Below are 17,154 nucleotides of genomic sequence, written 5' to 3'. Positions count from 1 at the left end.
ATCCAGAGCTGGGCCCCTTATATACATTATCTCACTGAATTCTCACAACAGTCCCAGATCATACAGACGAGGGAGCAGAGCCTCAGACAAATGAAATTGCCTAGTCAAGTCTGCATGGCTAGTAAGCAAAGGAATCAGGGTTTGTACCCAGGTCTCATCCCTCCAGAGCTGGGGTTGCCTATTCCCAAGAAACCCAAGGGGAAAGGCAGTGGCTCAGTGTCTGGATTCTTCCATTCAGCTTTGGGATGGAATTTTGTCCAAGAATTTGTCTTCTCCCTGTTCAGCTAACCGGTAATTGGATGAAGTCTTCACTTTTGTAACTTTTTAACCTTCCCTTGATTCATTTTTCCTGACTAGTGATTTTGGCCAGTACCCTTTCATAAGCAACAGCAATATCATGTCACACGATGGGCAGAGTAACTTGCCTGAATTTCTCAATTTGCAGGCTAGATACGCTGCAGTGGGCCTTGTGTCCTCTGGCGTCTCCAGATGGTCCTTATCCGGCCAGGATAACAGTGCTTCTGTCTACATCAGCTGTGAGGACATGGAAGCTCAGAGGCCCTCCCAGCTCCCACACCTGGTGTCTGTGAAGACTCTTGTCAACCCGTCTGCCGGTGCAACTCTGAGACCCCTCTGGGCAGCTATGGAGAAGTCCCACTGGTACCAAGATACGTGGGCAGCCAGTCCAGATACTTAATTCCAGGACAAGTTCTGGCAACTAGGTATGTCACACAGCTTCTTTGGGTCTTAGTTTCTGTATCTGAATACAAGGAGCTGTACTCTTTGCACTTTTTTATCTCTATAATTCTATGGCTGAAGGCAGAGAGAAATTTGAGGTCCAGTCTAAGGAAAAAAGGGGAAGGAGAAACTCCAGAGAGATTTTTATTTGCCAAATCAGACAGGATGCAGAAACTTCAGACTAGGGCTCCCATGTTTAGACTTCAGTAAGTTTCTCCTGCTCCTGCAATTTCCCACCTTCATTATTTTGTTTTCTCTTTGTTTGATTTGCAGAAAACCCTGAAAGTGGGTGTGAATAAGGGGGAAGGAGGCAGACTAATTCCAGGACCCTCAAAAACACTATCCCTTAGATCTAACTTCATGTTTGCTGCTTCCCAGAGTCTGTCTCTTGGAGAAGGCCAGAGGAATTTTTCTCTAGTTCTTCTGGCTAAACACCCGAGTAAATGCTCTCTCTGCCTCCACCATATACTTTGGTCTGGCTCCTTGCACCCCTCCCCCCACAACCATAGCCTGTTTACAGAGAACAGAATCTGCCTCTATTCACAGGCCATGTCACATAGGCAAGCATGATGCAACGCTGTCCTGCCTGAATCCTGCTGACAGGTGGGGGGCTGCACCTCACCTGAGGAGGGGTCCTTAGTAGCAGCCTGGCCAGTGAACAAGGTCAAACAGATCCCCTCTCTGGGGAAAATGTGAGTAGCAGCCACAGGGGTGAGCAGGGAGCACTAAGGCTAAAAGATCCTCTCAGGTCAGGGGCTGGGATGAGCATTAATGTGACAGTTCATTTTCTAGGCGAGGACATTGGAAGATGAAAGATGCTCTTTGAAGGTTAAGATTTGCATTCATGACAGAACCTAGGAAAGCCTGGATGGGCCACTTCTGGTCCTGATCATCTGCTGTGCTGGCTGTGTTGGGGTGGACAAAACAAATGAGACCGGCCCCGGCACGGGTGATGTCGGCTAAGAGGCACAGCTATTAGAGGAGGCTCCAACAGGATTTGTTTTCTAACTTGTGCTCTTTTGCTTGAAAGTCTCTTAGTACAAGTGGGAATTTGGATTTCAGGAGGATAAGTGCAAATGTAAAGTCCATTCTTTAAAGCCCAGCTTGGAGCAGGCCCCAGGTGAAATTGGGATGCCTGTAAAGTTGGCTTTCTGGTTCCATCAGGCCCTTCTTTCTCTGTTCTTCCATCTATACCCTCAGCACCACAGCCACCTTTCCCCTTTACAAAACTGTATATTGTAAAGTAAAAAAATGACTTAACATATGAGTAAGTGAAAGGAACTGAACTGAAAAGGCTACACACTGTGTGATCCAGCACTATAACATTCTAGAAAAGGCAAAACTATGGAGACAGTGAAAAGATCAGGGGTTGCCAGGGGTTGGGGGCACAGAAGGGAGGGGAGAATGGGTGAAGCACAGAGGATCTTTAGAGTAGTGAAAATACTCTGTATGATATTTTCATGATGCATACATGTCATACATTTGAGGCCACCCATAGAACACACCGAGAGTGAGCCTGGGTGTAAGGTACTGTTTTGGTGATGTTCTGTCAATTTATGTTCATCACTTGTAACAAATGTACTGCTCTGGTAGGGGATCTTGATAATGCGGGAGGCTGTGCTTGTGTGGGCAGGGGTATATGGAAAACCTCTGTGCCTTCCTCCAAATTTTGCTATGTATCTAAAACTGCTCTTAAAAAAAACTTAAAGAAAACAAAGCCAAAACCAATTAACCAAATAAAATGGCTGTTGAGACAGTGTTACTTACACTACTAGATAATTTTACCATTGAAGACAGATAGCTTTAAACCAAAGAAAAGGTTGCAATTGTGTAGCACAAGGAACTGCACATCACACTAAAAACAGCATTTATTCAGCATCTCTGTAAACTCAGCAACTATGGTTGGTGTTGTTGCTTCCTAACCCATCAGTCATTCTACATCAACTCCTCCTTCTTGCTGGCAGAGCCCTGATGTCCCTTTGACCCCCTCCTCCTTGTGTGTTCCAAGGAGGTGACTGTACCCTGGTAGCAGGAAGGACATGTTGCTTTGACCTAAGCCAATCATGCTACCTGGATTCCTGTTGTCAGGGATTGGTTTAGATATGGAATGCAATGCACACCTGGCTAGTGAGACATAAGGGGGCTTCTGGGAAAGGTTTTCTTCCTTGATATAAAGAATACCTTGGGGGAGAATCTGCTCTCCTGCTTTCCTGCCAGTTATTGTTGCATGAGGTGGTGCTGCTTGGATTGTCTTCTGCCATCTACATCCATCATGGGAGACACACTGCAGATGGCACAGCAGAACATGGAGAGTATGCATGAGTCCTTGATGACATAAAAAGACCCTGATAAACCAACCTTGGAACAGTCCCAATTTTGAACTTCTTATTTTAATTCCTTAATTAAAAAAATACTTTTAGTGGGTTCTTCTGTTATTTGGAGCTGAAAGCATCCCAATGACTGCCATGCTGCGTGCTTTATATAGATCATCTCATGTGATCCTCACAACTGTATAATGACGAGAATATTGTGCTTTAGAGACCTTAAATAGCTTTCTCCAAATACACACAAGCAGCAAGTGGGGCCTCAAGTCCAGACAACTGCCTTCAAAAAGCTTGGCTCTTAACCACTATGGTTAAAAAACTGTCTCTTGCCTCTACTTCTTTCTGGGCCCCACTTAAGGAAATCTTTTAACCTTGCTGGCCTCAATCTTCTCACCTGTGAAGAAAGAGACTGGATGGTCTCAAATGTCCTTCCCAATTCTAAAATTCTAGGAATAAAATTCAAGCTCTCAAATCCTTGCTCCCTTATGGAGACTAAGTCCAAGCATCTCTGCAAGAACGGGGGTCTGTATTTAGTTGGCTCCATGGATGGAGATAAGTTAATCCAACTCTGGATACCATTAGCAGAAAAGACATTGGTTGTTACCTATCAGGTGGATCAGTCAAAGTCATGTACTAGGAAGAGCCTGGTAAGAGTCCCTGCTACCTTCATGGCTGCCAGCTGGAGCTACCACCTTGCTGGACACAAGAGGCCCTTGCTGGTGGCCTCAGAACAAATTCTAACCTTTCATTTGCTCGTGGGTGAAAATCTCTGGTGGAAATATTTAGGTCAATTGGACTTAAGTTGGATGCCTTGGTTGCCAGGGGCTGGGAATCCAAGTCCAGGTTGAGTTCTCCCTAAAGCAACACCAAAACAAGGATTTGAGTGCAAGCAGCAATTTTGGGAGGTGATCCAAGGAAACAATGGGAGAGAGTGGGAAAGTCAGATAGGGAGGGACTGAAGCAATAAAGGGTATATTATCAAGCAAGTTACCTTCGTGGGCAACTAGAACATAATGACCCTGCTGGGGAGTTTTGGGAGACAGTGTAGACCATGCATCTCAGAGCTATGCCACTGATGGGCAAGGGAGGTAGATAGTTACCCACCAACCCTGGCCGTTGTTAGCTGAGGGCTGATGGGCAGGAGGTGCAATGTGCATTTCCTGCTACTCCCTGCTCGTCTTGCACCCCGGGTTTGCAAAGTGAGCTCTGGGGGCGGAAGAAGACCTCAGACAATGAGTCATGGGAGCTGGCGATTGGAAACCTAACCATGCACAAGCACCAAATTTTGCTATGCATCTAAAACTGCTCTAAAAAAAACTTAAAGAAAACAAAGCCAAAACCAATTAACCAAACAACATGGGTGTTGAGACAGTGTTACTTATAGTGCCTCTTACCACCATTTACACAAACACAGGAAAAAATTTCAGAAACTGATCTGCAGCCATGATCAACATCCGTCATGGGGTCCTTGTGAAATCATGTCAGGGGGGCAGCCACACTACAGCCCACAGAGACCTGGGTCCTCTGTGAGCCCCCAAAACTGAGGCCCGCACATTCAGTAGAAATACAGCCCATTCAGGCTCTGGTGTCTCGTGGCTTCCCATGTGTCATCTCATCTCTCGTGGGACCGTGTGCTCCTCGAGGGTAGATACCGTTTTTGATGATTTTCACTCCTCTGTCTCTTACCAGTTGCATTCTTTACGATGTTACGCATATAGCAGCCATTAATATGTTTAATAATTGAATTCAATATTTGTACAAATATTATTATTAATAGTCTATATACGTTGATTGAAAACTAGTCATAACTGTTTGGAAGGACCCTATAAGTCACATAGAACACACCTTTTCTATACCAAAGCCCTGTCTATATGGTCCCTGTTGTGACTGATAGTCATAGCTACTGTCCAGTGACTTCCAGGGGCCATTGTGGTGGTGTGGTTGGTGAAGAGTGAGGCTCTGCAGTAGGCTGCCTGCCTTTCAATCTCCACTAAGCCTTTTAATCTATGTGTGGCCTTGGATGAGTTAGGTAATGTTCTGGGGCATTAGTTTACTTATCTACAAAATGGGGATAAATGGTAGTATCTCCTTACATAGGGTTGTAAAGATTAAATAGAAAAAATGGATATAAACATGAATATGAGTTCATACATACATAACACATAGTCACGTATTTTTATGTATCTCTACCTGTATCTACATAGATGATGCTATTTAGCATAGAATCATAAAGAGCGAACACTTCATCTGGGATGGCTATTATTATTATTCCAAAGACAGGCTGTTCAGTCTTCCTGAAGGCGGGCTTCTTCATTTGGAACAGCTGTTATTGTCAGTAAGTGCTTCAATATATCAAGCCTGGATCTTTTGTCCTCTAACTTTCTTGCAAAGGTTCAATATTGAAACTAAACTGTCAATTCCACTTCCCCAAAGGAGTAAATTTAAACATGTGTTGATCTTGTTTTGCCTTCTGAAACTAGACAGCATAATTCTTTTTCATTTGCATTATTTGCCTTCAAATAAGAGAAGTGAGCTATGAGGCAATGTTTCCCACAGTGTCTTCTGAAAACTTTACTCTCCAGAGGAAAAAGTCTCTTTCAAATCACAATGCCCATTTGTTCATTAAAGGCTCTGAGAAGTCCTGCAATAAATCATTCCTCAAACTAATTTGAGCATGGAATCCTTTTGCTACGTGATATTTATTAAAATCCCTATAATTTCCTGGCATAGATTTTGATTCGTTTGTCCTCTTTTCAGCAAGGATTTTGGCGCTGCCCACCAATTCTATAGATACTGGAAATAAGTGCTTTATTTTCACAAAAAATCATATAATACTTTTTTTTCACTTAAAAACTTTTCCTACCTCTTCCTTTTGCCCTTTTCAGAAGGACATTCTTCTCTGTCTACAAAACTGGAAAAACAGTGAGAGGCAAAAGAGCCTGTTCTCTGTGAACCTGCTCTCCACTCCTCCTCTCAGGTACTTCCCATCACCAGTAAAACTACTGTTTCTTGAATACCAGCTGCTCCCACCCCAGCAGCAGACCAAGGAAGTGTTCTACATGGAGAAACTTCGCTGCTCCTTTTGTTCCCACTGCCCTTGAAGAGGGGGTTTCCCATTGTAGTAGACATGAAAAATTAAAACTTGAGAAGGAGGCATGTTTTCATCATAACCTTCTCCTCTTCAGCCTCTTCCCAATGTTACTAAAAAATGGCTATGAAGAATATCTACCTACTCTGTTCGGAAAATGAGTAACTGGGCTCATTACTCAAAGCTGGAGGTTGAGAGAAAGGTCAGCTCCATGATTTGAATGACAGTGGCACCTCATTATTGTTTCTACCCTGATAAAGGCAGGCTGTGCTTCTTTTGCAGGCAAACCGTGTAATTAGGTGTGAGGGACAGGGCCTTAGAGGAGCTCAGAGCCTAGGATCCCAGCCCAGGCTCACCAATCCCAAACTTTCTGCTATACAAATGAAGCAGTTATGGCCCAGAGAGGTTAACTGTTTTGACCCAAGTCACAGAGCAGAGGTGGCTTCTTCCTACTGCTTTAGTGACAACTTTCTTTGCTTTCCTTCCTGCTCTTTGTGTGGGTTGTGGGAGGAAAGGGGACGTATGACTTCACAGATCTGACTTTTACCTTTCCCCACTTGCAGCCAAGAAATATGTATACTAGGCTTAAGATATTTCTCATTCATTCAGTAAGTATTTATTAATTGCCTACTGGGTGTCAGGCATTGTGCCAGAACATTCTTCCACTGTGTCTGTTAAACAAACATGACTTATTTCCCTCTGAAACTGGTGGAATGAGGCCCTAAGCCAGTTACTGTATGTATGAAAAGTACCATTTTCTATTTTCTGGTTCCTGGCATCAGGCACTTTGGACCCAGTTACCAAAGGACCCCACTGGTGTTTCCAGCCTGTTGGTGTCCCTTAACTGAGACCTTGGCCTTAAAGCTTTAAGGAGGTGGCCTGCAAGGTCTTTGTCTGTCTGCTTCCTTGCAGGGGACAGAGTGGTCCTTTTCCTTGACCACTGTGGTAGCATGGAATGGTCCGAGGCTTGTGCCCTTGTGCCAGCCCCCTGTCTCCACAGTGTGAAGAACCTGGCTAAGCTGACTGGGGGTGTTCCCCAAATCCTTGCAGACTCTCGGGATGAGCAGACTGATGCTAGGAGGAGGGGAAGGGGGTGGGTGATTCTGGCTCTAGCCTATAGAAGGTCTTTACCCTTGGTCAGGTCCCACCCTCAGTTATTAAAACTTAAGTTTAACCAGTATTTAGTGAGTGCCTTCTGCGTGCCAGTCACAAGTCAAAGTGCTTGTACACAGTGGTAAACAAAACAGGCAAAGTTCTCGGCCCTTGTGGAATATACATATAAACATGGAACGTGCATACGGCAGCTTCCTGCAGATTCACTGATAGCTCAGTCTAGAGAAAGAATGAGGCCAGGACAGGCCCCTAAGGCTGCTCACGAGTGTGGAGTAAGGGAGAGACAGTGTGTGGTTTCCAAAGAAATACTCTATTCACTTCCCAAATTTTCCTGAGCGCTGACTTTTGCTGTGCTCTCAGTAGAAGCAGGAATTGCTTGTGTCTTTCCTTGTAATTGAGAATTTTGATCTCCTGACAACCTCCCATAGCTCCGAGCAGCAGGGGGAGGACCAGCCCACCCATAGCACCGTGCCTTCATCTTTCCGCCTGCAGAGGCGGGGCTCTTTGGTCCAGTTGCTGATGTGTCAGACTTGTCTCTGCAATCAGCATGATGGGGAGTCTGGAAGGACGCTCTTGTAACGTTCTAGAGCTCAGAAATATCACAGACCAGCATCTCCCCACCTGAACAAGTCAGAAGACTGAAAAGGTTGTTCCCTTAAAGCTGAAATTTTCAGTGTATGGTCTTTGGACCAGTGGCCTCAGCATTCACTGTGTTAGTTACACAGCACAGCTTGACAGATTACCCACCAAAACACAGTAGCTTAAAACAACAAAACATGTATTACCTCACAGTTTCTGTGGGTCAGGAATCTGGATGTGGCTTAGCTGGGAGCCTCAGGCTCAAGACCTCTCATGGGGCTGCAGTCAAGCTGTCAGAAGAAGCTGTGAGATCCTCTGAAGGAAGGGAAATCCACTTCCAAGCTCACTCGTGTGGTTGTTGTTGGGCTTCCGTTTCTCACCCCATGAGCCTTGTCATAGGGCTATTTCTTTTTTTATTTTTAATTGAAGTATAGTTGGTTTACAATGTTGTGTTAGTTTCTGGTGTACAGCAAAGTGTTTCAGATATATATAGAGAGATATATGTGTAGATACGTATGTTCTTTTTCAGATTTTTTCCCATTATAGTTTAAGATGTTGAATATAGTTCCCTGTGTTATACAGTAGGACCTTGTTCATCTATTTTATATATAGTAGTTTGTATCTACTAATTCTGAACTCCTTGTTTATCCCTCCCCCTCCTTCCCTCTTTGGTAACTGTAAGTTTGTTTTCTATGTCTGTAAGTGTGTTTCTGTTTTGTAAAATGAGTTCACATATATCATTTTTTTAGATTCCACATATAAGTGATATCATATGATATTTATCTTTTTCTGACTTACTTCACTTAATATGATAATCTTTCAGTCCATCCATGTTGCTGCAAATGGCATTATTTCATTCCTTTTTATGGCTGAGAAACATTCTATTATATATATATATACACACACATACTATGTATATAATTACATATGCATTGTACATATATAATATATATATAATAATGTAATGTATATATATACCATATCTTCTTTATCCAGCCATCTGTCAATGGACATTTAGGTTTCTCCCATGTCTTGGCTATTGTAAATGGTGATTATGAACACTGAGGTGCATGTATCTTTTCAAATTAAGAGTTTCCTCCTGATATATATGGGGCTATTTCTTAACATGACACCTGGCTTCCCCTAGGGCAAGCGATCCAAGAGAAAGTGAGTAACCATCCAAAATGGGAGCCACAGCTTTTATGCAGCCTAAACTTGGAATTGATAGCACATTACTTCTGCCATATTCTATGTGTCAGAAATGAATCAATAAGCCCAGGGTGTGACTACTGGGAGGTGGGAATGATTACATGCCAGGAAGAAAAGAGATAGGGGGTCTAGAAGGGTCCACTGAGGTGATTTGATTGCCTCAGGGTTCTTATCCCCTCTCAACTGCTGAGATATGGATTCTCAGCCACAGAAAAGGATGCAGCCTGTGGGTATGACAGAGGGTCAAAGGGACTTCAAAGAGGAAAGAAGTGCCTTTTTATACTAACCCTTCTTATTGGAGAATCCTATGAGATTTGTTCCTTTGTTAGGAGCCAATGGGGAGGGATGTGGGGCAGTGCTGATTATTTAGTTACCACTAGGATATGTCATTTTGAGAATAAGCAATCCCCAAATTTCATAGCAAAGGGAGAAAAGGGTTGCATTTGGAAAGTTGATTTAAACTGGGTATATAGGCTTATCCAAAATTAGAATAAAGTAACACACACACACACACACACGGGCAAAGTGCCCTGGCAGATGGCCTGCAAGAGATACAGGCAGGAGATGCACACATTTCCTGAGCAACATTTCTCCGTATTGTTTCACTTGAGGACCATATCACAGAAGAGATAGAATAAGGGTGGGGAAACATTGAGTATTGATTAGTATGTCAAGGGGCAAAATGATTCTGAAAAAATAATACAAAGATTTATACTTCCTTATTTGATCACAAAAATAATGATGTTACCTTGCATGAGTGCTGACCTCTCAGGAAATGATTAAACTAAGTTTTGATGAGCTTCATATAAAGAGCAAAAAAATGTCCATATCTTCTCAACTGGCTATTTGAGGGCAAGGGGTGTTCTTATTTTAGAGAGGAAGAAATAGAGTTTCTGCAGCTCCTCTGCAGGAACTGACCAGAAATCCCAAAGAAATCCAATTTTGAACTGAGATAAGTACTAAGAATATCTGTGTTTGCATCCAGAGAAATCTCTACGTGAATAGAAGAGAAATAACTAAATAGCTAACTGATGATGATGGGAAACAAGAGGGATTTAGGTTAGACATAAGGAAGTACCTGGAGAATAAGAGGACCTACGGACAATGAGACAACAATGGAGAGAAACTCGGTTATTGTTATTTTTTTTTTACCTAGAGTTTCTAAATGGAAGAATTAACAGCTTCTTGCTGACATGCTCTGCGAGCAGTCCTATTCAGAGGGATGTGGGGGAAGGATGCCGCCCCTGGACCCCTTTCCATCCTGTGCTTTCTTTTTGGGCCCAGCAAACAAAGGCCCCCCCAATTTACTAACTTACCAAAATGATTTACCAGCTGTCTCTTCCCCTAGGAGGTAAACAGGCAATAAAATAAATGAAATTCCTATCTTTATGACTTGACCCCCATAAATCATCAGTCACTCTGGGTGAGCACTTATCTCTAAGGCATCACACAATATTTAAAATGCTATCTCCTTTATTATGAATAAAACAGAAGAAATGAGCGAAAAAACCAATGATGATGTGTCTTAGTGCAAGGACAATTCCACAAGCAGTAACTGTTAAATTTCAGAAAAACGGGAGACTTGTGTGTGTGTGTGTGTGTGTGTGTGTGTGTATGTGTATGCGTATGCATGCTGGGGGGTGAGAGGATTCTTACGGCCTTCTCAGTTTTTTCCATTTTGTTCCAAACCTTTCCTAGGGTTAGATTCACTTTTTGAACTTTATGTCCTTACAGAGCAACAGACAGATAAAGTCGTATAGGAGGTTACTTTCCATATTTGATTACTTATAAAGTCTATCCTGAACTAAAAGCTTATTGTGCCAAAATAGGGGGCTTTTGTGTGGTGCTGGTGAGCAGGCGGGTGCTATCCTGTCGCCATGACAACAAGTATTTGCATTAAAGCAGGCTCCTCAGACCACATTCCAGTCACGTGGCCCAGAGGGATCCCTTTGAAGGCCTTGTAATCGTTTCCCTAAGAGTGATTGTTAACATCTTCTGAACATAATCATTAACCATGTTCCGTAACAGATAATTACCTACTGAAGTTAGCGTTTTCTATCCCTGAGAGCTCTGTGAAATTCACAGAGTGCAAGACTTCCTCTACTGTTACCTTACCTAGCCAAGTAAACTAAAGCAATTTGACTTCTTAGAATCTGAGTAAGTTTGCATTTTACACAAAAATATTGTGCTGACCCCAGCGTTCTCTGTGTCTGTCATGTGCTCTGAGCTGGTCTTCGCCCCAGTCTTTGAATAGCTTCTGCAATGCCAAGGGCTCCCTTCTCTTATCTGTGTCTCCTCTTTCCCCTATGACGTGTGCTTACTTACTGAATTTCTAGTCCGAATTTGTCCTTCAGATTTATTGCACTCACTTGCCTGGTTGTACAGGGACTTTTCGTAATTTCTCTTTATAGGTGTTTCCCCCACAGATTTCTGTTTATCACCTAACATCAGTTCTTAAGACTCCCAAGGCTTGTATCATGACCCAGGGGAGTCATGCTTCTCTTTGGCTCTAGTTTGCTCTGGAAAATCTCTCTTGCGTAGGAGAGAGCTTCCTCTTCCTGGTCCCCTAACCCTATTTTATCTTTAGGGGTACACTCAAAACTTCAGAGAAGCTAAATGAAACAGATGTTACAAAGAGAGTGTGTGAGAGAAAAAGGAAAGAAAAAAGAAAACTCCAAACCCCAAGCCACCATAGAGATTGATCTTTACTAACATCTTTCCAAGTCTTTGACTGCAACTCTGTTACACTGTTATTTTACAAATAGGATGCGGAATCATTACTTTGATAAAGAGCACTTAGGTGTTTTAAATGTTACCTTGCTGAGGTACCTGGATTCTAACAGTGAAACAATAACCTTTAGTATCCTGTTGTCTCTTGCATGGTAGGGGTGGGGGCATGAAGAAGACTGTGATCACACACCACATCTACACCCCACCCTGCTAGTCTTTCTTTGCTGATAAAATTGACTAAAAGAGGCTTCCAGAACTATCTGGGTGCCATATTTTCTGAACTCCAAACCAAACACCCATGGCAAAACAATCATACTATGTGGGTAGTAGAATCAGTGTCTCCCAAGGTCATGAGACTGAAGGAAGTAGCCAAAGCTCCATTCTGGAAGGGAAAGATGCCTGGAGAGGATGCAGAATGTCATCTTGCAGGATGGAGGTTGTGGGGTTGACTGGGAGAGGGGCTATCCCATGTTAAGTACATATATGTGCTATGAATCTATATATATGTGTGTGTGTATATATATGCAATATATATACACTATATTTATAATTTTTTAAAATGAGCCACTCAGGTCTTTAAAAGAATAGCTGGCTAGACCATCTTTATCTCCTGAAGAGGTTCAGAAAAAGATTCCTCAAAACGTGCCACTTTGGCATGTGGATTATTTTGAGCAGAAGACAATCAAAGCACCAAAGACTCAGGAAGAGCTTTCTCCCCCCACCTTAACACCCTACAGGAATTTAGGTAATAGAGAGCTATTCAGAGGTAACTTTTCATCTGAATGACCTATCTGTATGGCAGGGCAAACATCTAATTACCAGACATCTGCTCTACTTATTGTCCTGTGAATTGTTCTCTTCCCCTTGGCAGCCCCAGGCCCCCATCCCATTCCTTAGCTCAGGATGGCATATGAGCCTCAATTGCCCAACTTGCCTTTCTTTGGGTCTTGTATTTTTATGGGGCCCCCATATGGATAAAATTAAATTGATTTTTCTCCTGTTAATCTGTCTCTTGTCAGTTTGATCATTAGACCAGCCAAAGAACCTAGAAGGGTAGAAGGAAAAATTTTCCTGCCCTACACTCCTCAGTTTGCTTTTGGATCCTGCTGCCTGATTTCTACAGCATTACAGTTCCCCTTTCTCCAACTCCCCCACCCCAAAAAGCCCAGGAAATGGGGCCAGTCCCCTATTTATGCTGCACTCTAGGCAAAGCTTCTATCATAATGAGCTCCCTTGTGATTGCAGAAACCCATAAACCTCTGCTATGAATGCCCAATAGTGAACCAAATTATACACGTTTCCCCCCAATTGAGTATTGTTTTATTTAATATGCTCATACCTTTTTGATGGTAGGCATAAAGTTGTCATGCATATGGGAAAACATATTTGGCTTTAATTGTGTGTTTTTGTGTGTGTATGTGTCTAAGAAAAAACTCTAATTAACACTGCCATGAGTAAAGATTCTTCTGAGATGAGGTGTTGAGACTGGGGACACTGAGACCCCATCCAGCCATATTTCTGAAGACCTAAGGCAGAGGAAATTCTTGGCATACAGAATATAATTACTCAAAATGGAAAGTAGCCAAGGTGCTGGAGTTATGATTTCCTATTCTTATACACAGTGGGGTATTTCAAGAACTTCCTTGTCGTAACCAATTGGACATAATTTCTAGGGATGAATGACAATGTGCTAGGGCAGGAAGATAGCAGCTGGCTGTTTGGCCAATCCATTGTTCTGCATTAATTTGGCTTTTTTTTTTTTTTTTTTCTGTCATAGCCCTGGTGGTGATGAACTCATTTAGAATCTCTTGCCTGCCACACGTCAGTTCAGAAATATTCCAGCACAATGTGGCATTAGTTATATGGTGTGGGATCTGGGCCAACTAATTGGATCCAGTGAATGTGGATAAGCTTTATTCATTGGCAAAATTAAGAAACGGTCACTGTGACATGAGCCAGTCAGAAAGCAGCTTATTCATAACAGTTCAATGCCCGGAGGATGAACTGGTCCAGTCCTTGACTGACTTCAGCCACACAATGGTTCTGTTGTGTACTCCAATCTGTGTGTTGGGGTCCACAGGGGCACTGTCACAGCTCTGCACTGATATCCATCAGATTAACCGATTGAATCTGCATTAATCACAGGACCCAGCTCAAGTGCTGTCAGAGCTCTTAAATATTGCCTGGAGGATCAATTGCTTTGGCTTAGAAAAATAGATGCATTTCTATCATTGCTGGAAGCGATTACCTGGTGACAGTGTTCTAGTACATTGGTATTATTTTTAAATTAATGAGCACTGAGGAACAAATTCTGACAATAGTCACATGCTCATGCCGTTCAAAGATGGGAGCAGGTAGAAGAGAGAGACTGAGTATCAGGCGAAGTCTTTTCGATGGCCTACGAGACTCACTTGACATTATTGACTCCTGTCTGTCTGATAACCCTGTGCCCCTCTCCCTTTATGTGCCAGACTCCCCTTATGTGTCTTCTTTCTTGCCTTAGATTTTTCTCTTAATGTCCTCTGCCTGGAATGCTTTGCCCCCCAGATATTTGTATGACTGTCTCTTGTCATTCACATCTCAGCTTAAATGTCACCTCTGCAGGGAGACCTGCTATGATCGCCACATAGTCAGGCCTCATTCTTTCACTCCATGTTACGTCATCTTGTTTTATTTCCTCTGTGGCACTTATTGCCATGTGAAATACTCTTGTTGAATAGATTATTTGTCTGTAATGTGGCTCCACTGAGTTTACCACTGTATCCCTAGCCTCTAGCACAGAGTCTGGCACACAGTAGGTGTTTAACAAACATTTTTGAGTGAATGACTCTCTCTGGCTTATGTAACTGTTTTGGGATAATTCAGTGGACATATGGTGTCCATATATCAGGGCTCCTCAGCTCTTAAGACAATGTTTCCGAATACTGGTTTTGGGTTGAGAGGAGATCAATTTGGGTAATAGCTATTTTCTGTTTTCATCATTAGTTTTAACCTTCAAGGGGATGGAGTAGGTCATGCCACAGAAGTTTATCCTAGAATGAGATGGTAAGGAGTTAACTCTCAGGGTACCAGTCTGCAAATCATTTAATAGCTCCAACATGACTTCACAGATATCCTGTCAAGATTCCCATCTGGGAGATGGTTTTCTCTCTTTGGTGACCTGTGGCCCAATGAATATTTACAGGCCAGTAAAATTAGATTATTAGCAAATGAAAACATGAGCTCTTAGGAAGTTTGTGAAGGGAGCTTAGGCAAAGCTACAGGGAGAAACTGAGTTGTGAGAAGGGGATAAAAAAGGTCCCTGTGCTCTTCTCCCTGTGAGGGTGGATCCCGCTCTTTTATCCTGTGGTGATAACGAGCTTTGCCCCCTTATTCTTACCAAACATCTTCAGGTTCAGGAAGCCAGAAGGCAGATTCATGTGGCTGGATGGCCACGCTGTTCTCAGCTTTAAAAAGCACTGCACTTAAATCCGTTTTAAGAGGACCCGAGCAATTTGAAAAGCCGCCAAATACAAGTGGCAGAGTACTTGGGTGGAAGTGGAAATATTACTCCCAAGATTGGAGACTGAATGCTGTCTTTTGAGCAAAACAAAAAACAAAAAACAAACAAAAAAATGAGGCTGTTAACCAAAAACAGGAACAAGAAATCATCCCCACATAAATTTTTGGATAAAATAAGATGTGATTTTCAAAAGAAGTTTTGGATCAGGAGTTTTGTTTCAATAGATATGAGTGGTTCTTATGTAATTTTCTGATATTACAGCTTATTTCTTGCAGAGCAACCCTCCAAACTGCCCTATCACATACGAAGACTAAGTAGAATGTGTTTTGTTTTCCTTCTGAAGAAGAAAACATGAAACTGGTAACTTTTCAGAGGTGATTTCTATTGCAAGAAAACTTTGCCACCAGTGAAGAATTTCCCTGTGTTCTATATGAAAAGTACAATTATTTTATATCCAATCAGCCTATATTCGTCAACAAATTATTTTATTGGAGGGAAAACATATTTTTACTGAAACCTGTTTTGGTTTTTAAAAATTGGTTATTACCTACACATGTATTAGGTTTCTGGCTATGATAAGCCTATCACTTGTACCAGACAATTGCTCCTGCCAAGAATGCCTAGAAAATGTGGATAAAATATAAAAGAAATATTTGTTTGAAGGCATCAGAGAAATGCCAAGCCTGCTATGATTTGGAAAGCCAGGTTCTGGAAAGAAAGAAAGGCTCATTGAAATAGGCATTTTTTTTTAATGCGCTATCTTCTTCATGGGATATTTAATAAGTATAGACATGGATAAGATGCTGAGAATCTGGGCAGCATTTGGCTTCTAAGGGTCAGAGAGGACTTCTGGGCTTTTAGCAGTTTCATGAAGCTGAGGAGACAAATATTAGAGTCCAGATTTGTAAGAAAAACTAGGAGTCAAGGGCCAGAGAACCTGGAGAAAAGTGGATCAGATGCTGCCCTGGTTTTCCCTTCAAGACATTTACTGATTAATATCTGTAGAGTAAGCAACCAGAAGGCTGCTGAAATAGAGTGGAGTCTTAGGCAGTGCTGCAGAAACAAAATTTTGAGTTCAAGGCCCATTAAGAAGGAGGAAGTATAGGAAATATCCTGGATTCTCCTTTGGGACCCCTGGGAGGCCTAATCCCTTGGAGCAGGGCAAGAACCAGAAATACTGTGAATCTAATGAGGATTGAAAACAAATCTTGAGCAAGACTGCGTCCTGATTGGGTTGATATTATGTGTCTCTACAGCATGTGGCAGAGAATAGGGGGTCTCTTCTCTGGAGTGATATAATGTAGAGTCCACGGCTTTTCATGCACAATATTCAATACTCAATAAAAAATGATAAATTATACGAAGAGAAATAAATAGACCAAGAAGTGAGCCAACCAAAATGGAGAATTTCACTGAGAAGAAGAATCTATATAGAAATATATCAAATGGAAATTTTAGAAGTAAGAAAATGCTACACCTAAAATTAAGAACTGAATAAACAGGTTTAACAGCAAATAATACGCAGTAAAGAGAGGATTGGTGAGCTATACAAAGGGTGAGTAGAAATATCCATCTTGGAGGGTGGAGGAAAAAAGATGGAAAATACGTTAAAGAGTGTCAGAGACGTGGAACACGGTGAATAGATCTAACATTTGAATTCTATAAGCAGAGAGAGAATGGGGTAGAAGAATGTATGAAGAGATAAAGGTCAAGAATTTTCCCAAACTGATGCATTAAGCCAGAAATACAGAGATTCTCTGTGAACCCAAGCAGGATAAATAGGATGAAAACCATGCCTACTCATATAATATAAAACTGATGAAAACCAGCACAAAGAGAAGCATCTTAATAGTAGTCAGAGAAGAAAGATA

The 17,154-nt window shown here is 42.1% G+C and overlaps 1 long non-coding RNA gene across 1 annotated transcript in view; it reads left to right on the top strand.

Annotated features, from left to right (window-relative positions):
- The first annotated feature begins 393 nt into the window (after positions 1–393).
- LOC141577808 (uncharacterized) overlaps positions 394–17,154 on the top strand; it is a 170,233-nt gene continuing 153,472 nt past the window's right edge. Inside the window, exon 1 of the long non-coding RNA XR_012507277.1 lies at positions 394–722. This is a non-coding gene — a long non-coding RNA (uncharacterized LOC141577808). The remainder of the gene's footprint in view (positions 723–17,154) is intronic.

Source organism: Camelus bactrianus, chromosome 6 (assembly GCF_048773025.1).
Source record: "Camelus bactrianus isolate YW-2024 breed Bactrian camel chromosome 6, ASM4877302v1, whole genome shotgun sequence".
In the NCBI taxonomy this organism is placed as follows: Eukaryota; Metazoa; Chordata; class Mammalia; order Artiodactyla; family Camelidae; genus Camelus; species Camelus bactrianus.
This window is presented reverse-complemented; position numbering and strand designations above follow the sequence as displayed.